General features: G+C 33.5%; 1 protein-coding gene across 2 annotated transcripts in view; it reads right to left on the bottom strand.

The window, feature by feature from the left end:
- LOC106116437 (cGMP-specific 3',5'-cyclic phosphodiesterase) overlaps positions 1-16904 on the bottom strand; it is a 54335-nt gene that overhangs the window by 34013 nt on the left and 3418 nt on the right. The window lies entirely within an intron of this gene.

The raw sequence follows: 16904 nt of genomic DNA, 5'->3' as shown, positions 1-16904 counted from the left end.
TCATCGGGCAGCGATCGCTTCGCTATTCCGGCGAATTCAAGTCGCTTGGTAGTTTGCCACCTTATAACATGAAAGAAGATTATGAAAGCGTTCTGCGTTAAAAACGTAGAGGAACATTTTCCGTCCTTCTACAAGTTTAATGTATATGAAATGAGGCCGTAATGATGGTCGTGAAGAGGTCTGTAAATGTTTGCAGCGCTGGGAAATGATCGAAAAAGCGCCAGCTTTCCATTATTATAATGACTATGTTTTCATGACCTTTAATATTAAAATGAAAATTTCATTTAGTTGTTTTTACGTCTTACTAATATTATAAATGCGAATTTAAATATTAAAAGATGTTTGTTAGAAGGTAAAAGAACGCCTGTATCTCGCTGAATTGGCATATATATAGAACATAGTCTGGAAGAACACATTGGTAACTAATTAAAGTGTTTTTATTTTTATTTTATGCGGACATAGTAGCAGGAAGACGCGTGTATAATACTGAAATTTTAAAAATTGTATGGGTCCTCAACGCAAGTAGATCTTCGCAAAAGAAAAATAGTTACATGCAGATATTCCAATTTTGTTTACAGTATAATAACTACAAGGTCTAAACATTTCTCTAACAATTACTAAGTTGTCACAAGTATTTAAGCAATGGACGGATGCTTGTTTTGTATTATTAAAGTAGATGAAAGGCCAAAGGTACAGTCACCAACAAAATTTGTTAACATTTTTTTTTTAAAGAAAAAACTTTTTTCACAAAATTTTGCGGGTTCTGTCTCCGGAACTAGTTGAAACTGTGTTTTAGGAGACAGCGCTTTAAATATTGCATTAAATATCTTCGTTAAATATAATCATCAATCAAAAATCATCTTGAATGACTACTGACTAGGTAAAATGAAATATTGATGCATAAAAATTGTGCAAAAATCTTTTACAAAAAAGTCAAACTATAATCATAGAAGAGGATAAGGTATTTATAAACTCTATTTACCAATGTTAGAGTTACATACAAGTTGTATACTATTAGGAAGAAAATCCGAAACTGTGCCGGTGTACTGGAAACACTAGCCTTGCCTAAAATGTCGAAGTTTATGTCCTTTAAACTAATCAATCTGACACTTGACTTTGTAACGAAAGCGTGCCATTCCTTCAAAATACCTTTCTACAAAATTAATATAAACAATTCAGGTTATATTTAAAAAAGTAACTAGTACATAATACTAAAATACTTTCCAATTATTGCGTAAAGCATTACGCGAGTGACTGTACTTTTCAGCCCTATTCGAGGTCGGACAAACACAGCCCAACATTTCTCACCAATTACACGATATTGTCTACTTTATTTCTGGATCGGGCCCGGCTCTGACGTAACTTGTTATTGCCCAGTGACATCTATGACTATAACCGACTATACTACGACTAACTAATATGGCCCGGTGATAGACATGTTAGTTCTATCAGAAAATTTAAAGGCTACCTAAGCGTAGCAACAGTAGTAGGGGGAATATTCCCTTTTTGTGAGTCCCCCATCAGCCGATTAAAGTTAGGCATTCAATCGGCTCGTTTGCCACCTTTTGCTATATGAAAAAGAAAGTGACAAGACAAGTCAGCTACATTTTAAGAATCTTATGTCACTTTTTGGCATTGATACAAGGCGCTAAGCTAATGTGCTATGGTAATTAAAGGTACGTGTCTATTGGCCCGCGCCGGGAGACCCACACGTACGGAATAAACGTGTTTTGTCTTCATGCGATGCTGCCTGTGCGGATGATGAACGCGCTTTATTTTCACTATTGACTGTCATAAAAGTTTCTCAGTCTAAATTTAACTTTTTTAATTTGAATTGGAAACATGAAGTTTCGTCGAAAAGTTAATATGGATGTCGACGTAGCTCCTGTTGGATAAACTCACTCGTTGCAAGATAATTAACTTAGTGATGGAGTTAGCTACCGACGACGGAAATTACAACTTAACTAACTTAAATTTACTTAACTTGAACCGGGATTCCATTATGCAGTGAACGGGAATAGATAGTTTCTACAATCATAAAGACTTTTCCGTTGGGCCTATCGCCAGTCCAATCAATTGGCCTAGTGGTTTTTTTTATTCTATGGACTTAATCGGATGGAAAAAAATATTGCGCCGATTGATCGATATGCCAATCGCCCCAACGAGAAACTAAATAGGGTGACGTAGAGACGGGAAATGGACCTTGGCGTCCTGCAACAAGTCTCCACTTTTCCCAATCACCGTACGGTCGATTCCAACGAGAAACCTTTTTTTAAAATTCTAATTTATATTTTTTTACACCTATGTCTAATAAAAGATTATATTAGTATTTATGTAATACACAAGTATTTTGACAGGGGAATAACAAACATAGAAGATACAATTTGCTCATGGTAGTCGTGGTCTTTAACTTTTTTTTTGTTGACGTGACATGTGTATACGATCCCTTATGACCACTTTGTGACGTCAGGAGTTTGTTTTTATTGGATCGGTGTACAACGCAAAGCAATTTATACGACGATTAAAAATAATTGAATTGTGTTATGTCAATTGAAAGTTTTTTTTTCTGTATTTTAAGGCGATTGCATGACTTTAAGTGAACAGTTAGAGATAAATTACGAGTAAAATTTAGCTAATATTATAAATGCAAACTTTCGGATAGATGGATGGATGTTTGTTATTACGTAGAAACGGTTGAACGGATCTTGATGAAATTTAACATAGATGTAGAACATAGTCTTAAAGAACACATAGACTAGTTATTAAGTTTTTTTAAATCCGCACGGTTGAAGTAAGGGCGACATCTAGTAGCTGTATATACTTGCAATATAATCTATGAAAAAAATATAAATTACTAGGTGTCGCCCGCGACTCCGTCCGCGCGGGATTAAAAATAGATGTTGGCCGTTTCTCAGACCTACTCAATATGCTCACAAAATTTCATGAGAATCGGTCAACCCGTTTCGGAGGAGTATGGGAACGAAAATTGTGACGCGAGAATTTTATATATAAGATAAATAAATTGTAACTAATTTTAATTCTGAAAATAAATAAAAATCCTCTAAATGTTAATATGTATATATATTTTTCCATATTATATACATAATTGAAATATTGGAATCATGCCAATATTATGATTTCAATTCTAATATATCTTCTTGAAATTTCATCAAAATACGTGAATAAAATCGCTTGATATAATGTATTTTATATTCGTAAGGCTTTCGTAAGGTCACGTGATGTGATTACTATAAAGCGTCTTAGAAACACGCATGACAGCGTGTTAAATAAAGTTCGTCTTTACTTAGATTAGATTAACTTTATACAGATGTAGTTATGAACTAGTAAATATATATAATTATTTACTTTATTACATAATCATGTTGTCCTAATTACTTTGGTTTTTTCGTTGCTTCTTTAATATCTTCGATTTCTTAAACATTCATTTGGAGATATTTATTTTATACTAGCTGTCACCGCGACCCCCTCCGCGGGGAATTAAAAAACTTAATAAGTAGTCTATGTGTTCTTCCAGACTATGTTCTACATCTATGCTAAATTTCATCAAGATCCGTTCAACCGTTTTTACGTAATAACTAACATTCATCTATCCATCCATCCATTTATCGATTCGCATTTATAATATTAGTAAGAATGGAGATATTTCGTACCTATTTTATTTTTTTTCTAAATATGTTGCTAAATTAAACGAGTATATGTTTTTAACGGGTTCCTTACTAGGATCACGTTGAACATGATTACGTAGCAGCGTGATTACGTTACAGCGTGATTAAGTTGTAGCGTGATTACGTTAAAGCGTGTTTGGTACGGCAATATGTTAATAACGCGACTAGAGATGTTAGATCTTATAAAGAACTAATTAACTAAAATAATATGGAATATTATTTATTTAATTAGATACTAAATTATATTACAAGTAAATTGGTAGGTAAAATAATTTTCAATGACGCAATGATGGTGTCACAGTCAAGTCAAATAAAATATTCATAATCTTTAAACTCCAAGAAAAAACGAAGTATAAATCTCATCATCAGCTCACTATACGTCCCCACCTAAGGGCTCGGAGCCTACCATAAGTTAGAGGTGACTAGGCCATAGTCAACCACGCTGGCAAAGTGCGGGTTGGTTGTCTTCACACATGTCTTTGAATTTCTTAGATATGTGCAAGTTGCATCACGATGTTTACCTTCACCGTAAGAACGTCGGATAAATGTAAAAATGCAAATCGGAAATCGAACGACACGTTGGTACATGGCGGGATTTGAACCCAGGACCTGCAGATTGAAAGTCAAGTGCTTGACTCCTGAACCACCGACACTCTTAAATCTCATTTTATTATAGTGGAATCTCAACATAAACAAAACATGTCAATGACCGCTCTATTTTCCATTCTTAGAATTACAAAATAATGACGTCATAATAGTGATGCGTATAAAACGCATTATGCGGTTGCCTTACTATAAGTCACAAGAATTTAATTAGGACTATCCTCTAGGTTAATGTATCAAGCAAGAAATGTACGACAAAGAAATAAATGCATGGACGCATTAAGGGTAAAAGAGCCAAAGTTTTTTTTTTTCAAGACGAAATTAGTGATTTTAGGAATATTTTTACTGTAATTTAAAACTCAATGGGAATAACAAGTTTTCAATCTTATTAATATAATAAATTCGAATGTTTTGAAAGGGTTTCATAGAAGGTATCTCTGGAATCAATAGATCTCTATGAAATTTGGCATAGATGAAGAAAATCTTTAAGAACACATAAGTTACTAATGATTTTTTAATACTGTACAGACGGAGTCGCAGGCGACAGCTAGTTGATACAAGAACAATAAAAACTAATTACCTACTTACTAATTATAAAAAGACCGAAGACTAATAAAAGGTTTTTAAAACTTCTTTCAACTAAGAGAGAATAATTAAAATTGTATAATTATATCTCTGGGTTATGCTACTCTATGTATTATGGTTAATACGGATAAAATTGTCTATGGCAAGAAATATCTTAAGTTGGATTATAATTTCTGAATAGCTAAGTACCACAGCACTCTCTCGCTTGCCGGCACTAAATAGGGCAGCCAACGTTAACTAAATGGACACTGGCAGGAAAAATAAACGACAATCACTGAAAAAAATACATACTTGATCCTTAGTACATGACGATTAAAAACATAACTATCTAATAAAATTAGTAGCATATATGTTCTTCCAGATTATACCGTCATCGTCAAATTTCATCGACATCCTTGCAGCCGTTCTGGAGATCATCATGTAGCCATCAAAACATTCGCATTTATTATGTTACAGATGTTTACTTTACCGTAATAAAGTTACCATTTACTAGTTTACCTTTTACTTTAAAAAGGCAAAACAAAAAATTAAGAATTCTGGTTAAAATAGAAGAGGTGACAACCCTATCGCCGAGTAAGCTCTTACCACACTTCGCAATTCATTTCCGGAGACTCAATACATTAAAAAGTTTGCCCACAGAGCAATGAACTAAAAGCTTTCCTTTGATTAAATACGTTAATACGAGTAAATTGTCTAGTGTTTATACTAGCTGTCGCCCTTGACTTTGTCCGCGCGGAATTAAAAAAATACTTAGTAATTAGCTTATGTGTTCTTCCATATTATGTTCTATATGTATGACAAATTTCATCAAGATCCGTTCAGCCAATCTGAAGATACCCTCAAACAAACAAACATCCATCCATTTAAACATTCGCATTTATAATATTAGTAAGACTTGTTGTCACCCGCGACTCCGTCGGCGCGGAATTTAAAAAAAGCTTAATAAGTAGCCTATGTGTTTTTCCAGAGTATGCTCTACATTTATGCCAAATTTCATCAAATTCCGTTCAGTCGCTCTGTGGATAACTTCAAACAAACATCCATCCATCTAAACATTCGCATTCATAAGATAGCAAGATATTTTATATTATAACTAAAAAAAATGTTTACAATACAGACAAAATAAATAGGAACAAACAATAATAATATCTAAGAACTAACTTTATAAGGAAATTTTTCCTTATTTCGTGCGTCATATTATAATATTACGAGAACGTCGCTAATGAATCAGCTATGAATGAATTGACTCAAACAAAGTCTTGTTTATATACAAGGGGTCAAATGACTGCGGTCAATGTGGGTCATACGATTTGTTTTTATGAGATTAGGTAAAATGAAAACGTAACTTATTGCTTCATTAATAAGGCCATTTGTACACAAAGTGACGTATATCTTTGAAACTAAGGCCCTTAGCACACAAGGCAACGTAAATAGTTGAAACTAATATAGCACGGGTGCGTCGCGAGACTCGCGTATCGCGCGCTTCGTAAACAGTGGTAGAGCCCGCTTTAACATCTTACGAATTGGCCCGGCTCGCCCGGTGAAATACTACGACCACACAGAAGACATGCGTGAAGTGGAAGCAATTCCGCGTTTCGTCTGATGAGTGTGCGCCCCGGACGCCTAATTTATTCCTCTTTCCCTTCCCACCCTTTTTATTATAAGGATAGGATGGGAAGTGGAAGTGGACTTTCCGGATGAGAGGATGCATGGAATAGGAAAATATTTTCTCTCTGTGCATCCTTTCCTCGGTCGATTAAAGGTAGGCAACGCACTTGCGTATGTCCATGGGCAACGGTCACTTCGCTATTTCAACGATTTCAGGTGGCCGCTCGCTCTTTGGACACCTTATGATATAAAAAAAACACAATTGAATTGTCGACGCCAGTTGTCTATTCGGACAGTAGAGACAAAGCTACTAAATGTCAAATCGTAACAACTTTTCTTACGACGATCTTTACAAAATGTTGCGAGCAACTGACTTTGGCGAAAACGCCAATACGAACATAGTAGGTCACATTATAGGCCTAAGAATCGGCTACTATCTATTTTTTAATCCAGACGGAGACGCGGGCGACAGCTAGTCTATATATATCGTACTTATGATTAAGATAATTAAACTATTTCGGGATGCTTGTTGTGGCAACCCTAACCTTAGCCGTTTGCCCAAGCCATTGGTATTTGGAAACAAAATATTGTGAGGGCCTTTGATGTTTATCCCAATGCATTGCGTTATTATTTCAGATATTTGTTATAATAACTCGATCTGCCAAAGGAAATGACGAAAGATCTCGTTATTGCAGCTGAGTTAATTGAGATATAAATTTTAAAACAAACAAAACGGTAGGTGAGATCGTAATTGCTGTCAAAGTATAAGGGAAGAGCCGCAAGAGACGAATTATGGTAATTCTGTATACAGAGGGCCTATCACGAATATTTGTGAGAACGTATTAATAACGTCATAGAGAAATATTTTATTAAAATTTGTACCCCTACCGGGTGTAGTACACCAACAAATCTCTTACTAATTTCGACATAATTCTTCAATTACGCTACGAAGGCAAATGTTGCAAATCGTTGTCGACCCTCTAGAGTTGCAGGCGAGGTCACAGACGAAAGCGCAGAGGGTTTTAGTGGGTATGCTTTCCATCAAGAAGAGAATCCCACATCACTAACGCGTCTCACCCCGGACTAAAAAAAAGATGTTTAGGGTGATACTGGCTCTGCATTTTATGTAGGTTATTGGCATGATACGTCTCGTATTTTTTTAATTCATAAGGTTTTGGCTTATACAGAAAATATTTAAAACTTTTTTCATACTTTATCAATTTTTTCTCATATATACTATTGTTTTCTGGCCGTTATAAACGGAAATTTGTAATTTTACGATCATCAATTCATCTGAACGAAAGCAATAAATTCGTTTTTTTGTCTCGTCTTTATTATCTTTGAATTGAAAACTTTATGAGACGTTTTTATTGAGATATAAACAAATTATCACTTTAGAGCCACAAAGCGGTTTGGATTCACATAATTAGAATCTGATATAAATAAATAAATAAAAAAATATATTGAAAAGAAAATAATATTAAAAGTTGACCATAAAATCTTACTAATATTATAAATGCGAATGTTTAGATGGATGGATGTTTGAAGGTATCTCCAGAACGGCTGAATTTGACATACATATAGAACATAGTCTGGCACACATAGGCTACTAATTAAGTTTTTTTGAATTCCGCGCGGACGGAGTCGCAGGCGACAGCTATTATAGTATAAAGAAAACTCTTTAAAATATGAGTTGGTATAAAATATTGTTTATTCTAGTCAATTATTTTCAGTGTACAAAATTATACTTTAGTAGAAATAGACAGAGAAAACTACAATGGATTTTAGCAGTGGAAACCCACGATAAATTTTGGAAATGTCAGATTTCAAAATTAGAACAAACACGCATTTAAAAATGTATCTTTTTTAAAAAATGGCGTATTAAAAGAAACAATAAGAATAGTTTATATAAAAATTTCTACATTATTGTGTCCAAGTAATTCATTTCTTTGAAACTGAGGTTTCTCGTTTCTCGATATTGCAATCTTTTTAACAAAATATTAGTAAAACTTAAGAACGAAGTCTTATTGTTCGTTGAATTTCATAGCTTTCGTAAGTCCCGACGAAGACTTAAAAGAGACGAAGTAGATTAAATTTGTAACATTTTAATGAATTTCTGTAAAATATTTCGTGGACTTTTCAACTGATTTGATGGAAATTTCTATTTAAAGAAAAAAAAGAGATTTTTAAGAGAGCTAAAAATTACTTTCACCAATGAATGTCTACATAATGTAAATTTACTACACAGAAAGAAAAATAACAAACAGTAATGTACATCGATTAAAATACAGAGAATAAACGAACTATTTATTTCATCAGCTCACTATCCCCACTGAGAGACTCAGAGCATATCCAAGGTAGACGTGACTAGGCCATAGTCAATGATGGCTCAGGCCGAGATGACTTCACACATATCTTTGAATAACTTGTTTGCAAGCATCACGATGTTGACCGTCACCGTAAGAACATCGGATAAATGTACATATGTAAATCGGAAATCGAAAATACATTGGTACATGGCGGAATTCGAAACCAGGACCTGCAGATTGCAAGTCAAGTGCTTGACCAATGAGCCACCGACGCTCAGAAGTAATAAAATATTCATCTCTATTCTTACAAACCACGTTTATTAATATTCTAGCTTGTGAAAGCATAACTTCAATAGCTTTTTTAATATGATTTCTAAAGGTCTACAACTGATATTATAACGACACAGCACAATAGGGCGATATTCAAAGGGTTATTATAACATGACTATACAAAATTTATTTATTTAAAGCAGTTTAACATAAACTTTTTGGTCAACAAAAATTTAATAAATTTACTTTACATTTTTTTTGTAACGCTCGCCTGTGTTTGTCTCCGCATAATACTGAAAGAAACTAAGTCTTAAAGCTATTTTAGATTGTAATCCATCTCTGATCCACATTTTGTGCTTCGTAAATTTATACTTACAAACTATCGCGTTTATAATATTAGTAATGCAATTACGGATTCAACATTTAAATCCATTTTGAACTTTTTTTATTTAAACTTACTTAAATTATTCAAACTTTCGTAAGACATTATAATAAACTTATATAAAACGGCTAAAACACTCACTATTAAAAATTATAGATTTACTTTTTTTTAATATTTTTTTCTTTTGTGATTTTTATCCTTATCGGACATGCCAATCCCATAGTGCCCTTATAATTTAATAAACGAGCAGGCATAATCGTACCGCCGCAATTGAAGCAGGGAATTACAAAATTGTAAAAAATAGGCATCATTTAAATTAACTTTCAACTCAGCGAACAGCAGCTCACGATCCCGTCTGTTTTTCTCACACTTCAACAGCAAGTGTTGGACATCTTCAGTCTTCCAATATGTCTCACAATTAGGTGACATGGTTTTTTTCACCAGATATACAAAACTTGCTGTTGGGTAGTGGCCAGATAGATTTACTTGCTACTTACGAAATTTTATGAAAAAATAGTTAAATAAATCTTACTAATACATATAGAACATAGTCTGAAAGAACACATAGGCTACTAATTGTTTTTTTTAAATTCCGCGTGGACGTAATGGGGGGCGATCGCTAGTATTGAATTAATGTTAATGTAACAGGCGAAGTCGCGGGCAAAAGCTATAAAATAATTTTGAATTTCGAAATCGGCAGAAATTAAATGAGCATGGAAATTAAAATCGATATTCGTAGTACTTGAGACGAGCGATTTAATATTAATTATTCATGTACTATTTCTGTCTAGGCTCTCCGTTCGTCTGGGAATCGAATTTATGAGAATAATCGATTTTAAAAATTCATTATCAAAGCCATTGACTTCGTAGAAAATTTAGCATTCGTAAATCTAATTTAAATAAAGAACGATTTTTATTTTTAATTTTATTAACTTTTTGAATTTTTTAATCGAAATAATTCTTAAATATTTTATCTGATAATTAATCGAATTCGTAGTGAAATTTACATAAAAAACATATTTCGAACAAGATTCATTAAAAATTTTAAATGTTTATTTTAACGTGCAATTTTGAATATCTCGCAAATATTAGAATTTTTATACCATATTGAAATTAAATTTTCTGATTCAAATGTCATTGTAAAGTTTATTACAAAAAATATTTTTTTTATTTCATAGAACTAAAAATTTACAGTTTTCGCAATTTTTCCTTTATCTATGCTTTACGATGTTGCTTCGTGCCAAATTTCAAAATTCTAAGTTCACGGTAAGTACCCTGTAGGTTTTGATTCCCTTGCGAATGTCGAAAATTTAAGTAAATTTGCGACATAAACAGATGTATCTTTTGATTGGGTTGGCTTAGAAGTTTTATTATTTCACAGCACCTAACGACCGCAGACCTGTACATTTGATATAAATTCCAGCTCGATACCTTCACGCGTTGGACGCGACGGACAACAAAGTGATCCTATGAGGGTACGGTTTTTTTCTATGAGGTACGGAACCCTAAAAACTTTTTTCAACTTTTTAAATTAAAATCTTATTAAATTAAACTTATAACAATTATTTATTTAACCCACTTTTCTGGAAAATAAAGAAGCGTAGAAAGTCGTATTCAAAATTACTTTCACATTTTTATAGATTTTGCACCCCAAGGATATATTTTGATTTTAAATTCCTCTCGGAGAATGTCGGATGCAGCAGATAAAGTTACTTAATATTATAAATGCGAAAGTTTCTAATGACCGATGAATAGATGGATGTTTGGTAAAAAATATCTTCGGAACGGCCCAACGAATCTTAATGAAATTTGGCATAGATATAGAACATAGTCTTAAAGAACACATAGGCTACTTATAAAGGTTTTTTTTTTTATAATTCCGCTCGATCGGAGTCGCGGGCGATAGGTAGTATAAGATAAATGAAAAAGAATTGAGCCGGCAAAACCTAAAATGATCTCATGACTATCTCTGAGTGACATTGAATGGACGCGCTATTAGTATTTAGTGATAGTGTCAACCCGCGTTATCGTCCTTATTTAGGGCTGTCACGTGAGACTAAAAAAAACTTTTTTTTTAACTTCACAAATCGACGATCGTCAATTCTTTATAGTCACCTCTTAAAAGATGAAAACTATTTTAGTAGCACGGCTCGAAATGTTACATAAATGCATATAGTAAGAGCGAAGTGGAGATTTTTGGATTTATTCGAGCCCGTCTGCATAAAATATAGGAGTCACTCCACATTTAGTTTCTCGCTCTCCCCTACTAGTACAAGTGTTAGACCACCCGAAGTAAGATTTGAACTGGTTTTTAAGACATGAACATTCTCTATCCTCAAAACATATCCAAAGTTTTGTCACAATCTGTTGGATGGTTTAGGAATTTCTGGATTACTAGCAAGTAAAGATACGTTGATTTTCAAGAACTGGTTTATCTATTATAAATAATCTATAAAGTTTTCGTTCATTAGTTATAGTTTATTCAAGTAGGTTAATATCATTGGTTATTAAAAAACAAACTTATACGAAATAAAAATTAAATTTAATTTATTATATTTCAATACGTGACAACCCTATGTTACTGCCGCTGTACTTAAGAAGATAAATATTATCATGATCGACTTTTCCACTTGATTTAAATCGACGCCTCAGATATAGTATGAATTTACGTACCACTAACGGTCGCTTGCAACTTCGTTGGCGTAGAAAAAAGTAGCCTATGTGTTCTAGATTTTCTTGCATTATTTATTCTAGTAACAAGAGTCTTAAATCTATGATACTAAATAAAATATTAAAAACGGATCATCATCATCAGCTCACTATACGTCCCCACCGAGGGGCTCGAACCCTACCCTAAGTTAAGGGTGAGTAGGCCATAGTCAACCACGCTGGCCAAGTGCGGGTTGGTTGACTTCACACATATCTTTAAATTTCTTCTCAGATATGTGCAGGTTGCATCATCTTGTTTTCCTTCACCGTAAGAACGTCGTACAAATGTACATATGTAAATCGGAAATTGAAAAACACATTGGTACAAGGCGGGATTCGAACCCAGGACCCGCAGATTGCAAGTCAAGTGCTTGACCCCTGAGCCAACGACGCTCTCTAACGAACTCTCTAAAAACGAATAATTAACTAAGATATATTATCAAAAGGAGTCCCTTTAGGAAAGATTCCGAAGATACTGGCAGCGTCCCCCCTTTGAATAGCTATACTTTGTCCGAGGTTGCTGCCAGCTCATCAGTCCCCTGTGATGTCGATTAACTTTTTTTATATTTCCTTAAAAAGCCTTCTTCTAGACTATGTTCTACATCTGTGACAACCTTCAGCGAGATCCGTAGTATCGTTCCGGACACCTCCAAACATCCATCCATCTAAACATTCGCATTTATAATATTCGTATGGATTTAATTCCTTCATAAATATTTGTATTGTGTTACTTATATTTAAATATGTGTTTCTGAATTAATTCATCGACTGTAACCGTGTATTGATTTCAAACTCTTTGTATGTATGTAAGTTTAATATTATTTATAATTTGTTTGTTTTTTTTTCTCTCTAGTACTTTCTTTATTTACGCGAATGTTGTGTTTGCCTGTAATTGAAATATGTTTTAGCTTACTCTTTATCATGTAACCTATGTACTAAGTAAATATTGTATGTAACATATTTTGTTGGCGTTCCTATATAAATAAATAAAAAAAAAACATTCCCATAGAAACATAGCGTAGGACGTCCTCAGAGTCGGTGGAGCGATGATCTTCGTAGGGCAGCTGGCAAGAACTGGATGAAAGTGGCCGAGGATCGTGCTCAATTGCGTGCCATGGGAGAGGCCTATGTCCAGCACTGGACTAGTATAGGCTGATGATGATGATGAAAAACATTCAATATACTTCCATAAATAATTTATAATGTTTAATCTAGGTCTTATTCGTTTCTCAACTATTGAACATAATATAAGATTCCAAAAAAATATACAGTATCTTAAAGAATCATAAAAAATTAATAAAAATGTTGATTAGGCTATGTGAACTTTTTGCTTGCACTATGACATTTAATATTTCGCCTTTGGCATTGCAACAATCCGGATCCACCCGTTGGTATGATTACGATCTAAACCAGTGGTTCCCAAACTTATTTTGTCTACTGCCCACTTTGAGAATAAATATTTTTTTTAGCGCCCCCATATTTAAACACCACTATAACTTCAAATTAAATTAATTAATTATTGTGACCTATATATGTATATTAACGGAGAATAAACGAAACGTTTACTATAACCCGCAACTTGAGACCTGCAGCGTCCACAAGGGGGCGTTATCGTCCACTTTGGGAAACACTGATCTAAAGTCTAACTATCGCTCTAACTCCGTTCGGTCAGGATAACAAAAAAACATGTTTAGTCCCCTTCATTTTCTACCAGACTATGTTCTATATATGACAAACGGCGAGATCCGTTTACACGTTCATGAGCCTTTTAACAAACTTTTACATTTATAATATTAGTAAGATTTAATTTTTAGCAACACAAACTAATTTTAAATTAACTAAACTGTTCATTTTTGCCTTTCTTTTTAGAAAAAAAAACTTGAACACTACAAAATTATAGTGTCACAAATAATATTTTTTTAATTTACTTTTAATGTTTATTTACTATGTATTGTGTGGGTCTACGTCCTACGTCTAGTCTAGACATAGAATTTCTATTTTAGTACGTTCACATAAAAACTTAAGACGTGAAAGTAATAGAAAATTGCTCAAAGCAATACTCGTTTAAATTGAATTTTTATTGCTACATCTTTTACTAGCGCCCACGGACTTGTGGCTATACATTTTATATGCTTGACCCTCTAGTATTCTGTCTCCATTATTTTGCAACTTAGTGTACGAACAGATCAAGCTTCATTAGTATAGCTTCGCAATTCAGTCCATGTATTAGAGAAAATTTAATTAATTTTGTTTAAGAGATCCTAAATCATACCCGCGATATTATTTAAAGGTACAAAATTCTCGTGTCACAATGTTACTTAATGTTACACTTCTCCGAAACGGTTTGTCATATTTTTATTAAATTTAGTAGATTTGAGAGAGAGAATTCATATTTGGCGCTAAAAGTTCAGCCACAAAAAGAAGACAATCTAATGTGCTTCTCAGAAAGTAACGGCTAAAAGCTAATCTTACTAATATTATTAATGCCAATGTTTCTTTGACTGTATCTGCAGAACGGTTAAACGAATCTTGATGAAATTTGGCATGGATGTAGAACATAGTCTGGACTAACACATAGGATACGAATAAAGTTTTTTAATTCGACAGTAGAAATACCTACAGAGCTATACTTATAGTACTATAGTACTTTTAGTACATAATCGAAGGACTACAAGGTATTGAGTCACGCAGTCTCTTTTATAACCCAGGTGCGAACTGAACTTTGGACCTATGGAATTCGTGACAATTTATATTTCAATAGCGGTCGCCAGCGATTCCGTCGGCGCGGAATTGATAAAAAAACACAATTAGTAGCCTATGTATTCTTCCAGACTATGTTCTATATGTTTGTTAAATTTCATTGAGTTCCGTTCAACCCTCTTGGAGATACCTTCAAACAAACATCCATCCATCCATCTAAACATTCGCATTTATAATATTATTAAGATAATAGTATAAGTAAGAAAGTAAGATTGTATTTCCGTTATGATGAATATTTTTTTTATTTTTTTTTGTATATAAGCATTTCATTGTCAACGGCTAGAAATTGCACGCATTAATAGAGATATTCACATCCATATGCTAAAATATTTGCTCTACGTCATATATTAGCTTGTAGCAAGCTAGATTGCGGTAAGTTCACTAAGGTAATCCGGTTCAAACCGGTTTCAATACACTTATAATAAACCTATTTACCTATACTTACATCAGAGACATACAATATAAATGTATGTATGGGGGACAATTCGAACCAAATTGTAATTACCGTTTTGTTACCGGTAAAATTACTATTATTATATAAATTGTTTATAGGGAAACATTCTTATATTACTAATATTATAAATGCAAATTTTTAGATAAATGTTTGTTTAGAAGTTATCACCACGGCAGGATGGATCTCTATGGACCTCGGACGAGAACGAAAGTGTGCCTTCGTCCTCGTCCCGATGCGTTGGAGGAATAGAGAGGTTTAGTGGGTATGTCTCCGATATGGAGGGGAATCCCACATAACTACCGCGTACTACATAAGTATGCATAAAGCATTCCTCACTGAAAAAAAAGGATGGATCTCTATGAAATTTGGCATAAAGAACATAGTCTGAACGGAGTGACGGGCGACCGCTAGTACGTTTATTCAAATTATATTTGAATTATGTTTTATACATATGCATAGCGTAATTTCCTTATTTCTATTATCAGTCAGGTTAATTCCAATTACTAATTAGTAACGCAAAATGAGTAATCTCGCAAACAATAATGGGACAGCCGTTAGTGAAGTTATTTACCTAATTATCTTGTTTATAGCCGATACAATCTTCGAATATCGATTTCTGATTACAGAATGAATGAAATACTAAATAATTATTCCTTGATTAGGGAACGTACCCATACTACGTGACCCGTTTGGGGGGGGGAGCGGATTCTTTAAAATACTACGATCAGTCACAGGAGCGGAGTGGGGGGGGTTCAGATTTTAGTCACGTAGTCTTGTTACTTGTTTTTTTTAAATACATAATTCACTAGTAATTTAAATATACATGCAGTTTTATGCTATAAAGAAGAGTGTGAGCCAAATTTTATTTTCCAATTTTTGCCTGTGAAATGATTAAAATCATTATAATTATGAATTACTACGTAAAAACCAAAGGGAGTCTTGGCATGTACCACGAGTGGTCACCGAGGGGAGGAATGGGTTGAAAAAACTAAAAAAATAGGTCATGTAGTATGGGTATGTTCCCTTAGGTTAATTTAGTTTCTGTTTAACTCTATGGTGATAGTGTGGTTTTAAATAGCTTATAACTTTCTTTTATATCTAATCGATTTCTTACTAAAAGATTTTTTTAAATCCTATTTTTGTTGAGGAATAAGATGAATAGGTTATTCTTCTGTTTGTTTTTCTCTGTCATACTAGTGCGAATCTACTTTTAACAACTTTTTTGCCTATTTCTACGGGCAACGACGTTCACTAACCGTAGGTTTCTAAGACCTATATAAATCATATCAACTAATTAAACATATTGTTATCTTTGTTTTGTCAAAGATGATGACAAGGATGACGATATGTTATATACAGAGATATTGACATCGTATTCCTTAAAAAAAGAAAAATTTTTAATACGTAGTCAAATCAAGAACGTACATAAGTCGATTCTTGATACTACTTGTGTTATGTTACGCAATACGAATTGTTCTTACAATCGTTTATCAGGCGGGTTATCTGACCTGTATATCTTCATTATCTCGTCTCTGAGA

Source organism: Papilio xuthus, unplaced genomic scaffold (assembly GCF_000836235.2).
Source record: "Papilio xuthus unplaced genomic scaffold, Pxut_1.1 DF827756.1, whole genome shotgun sequence".
In the NCBI taxonomy this organism is placed as follows: domain Eukaryota; kingdom Metazoa; phylum Arthropoda; class Insecta; order Lepidoptera; family Papilionidae; genus Papilio; species Papilio xuthus.
This window is presented reverse-complemented; position numbering and strand designations above follow the sequence as displayed.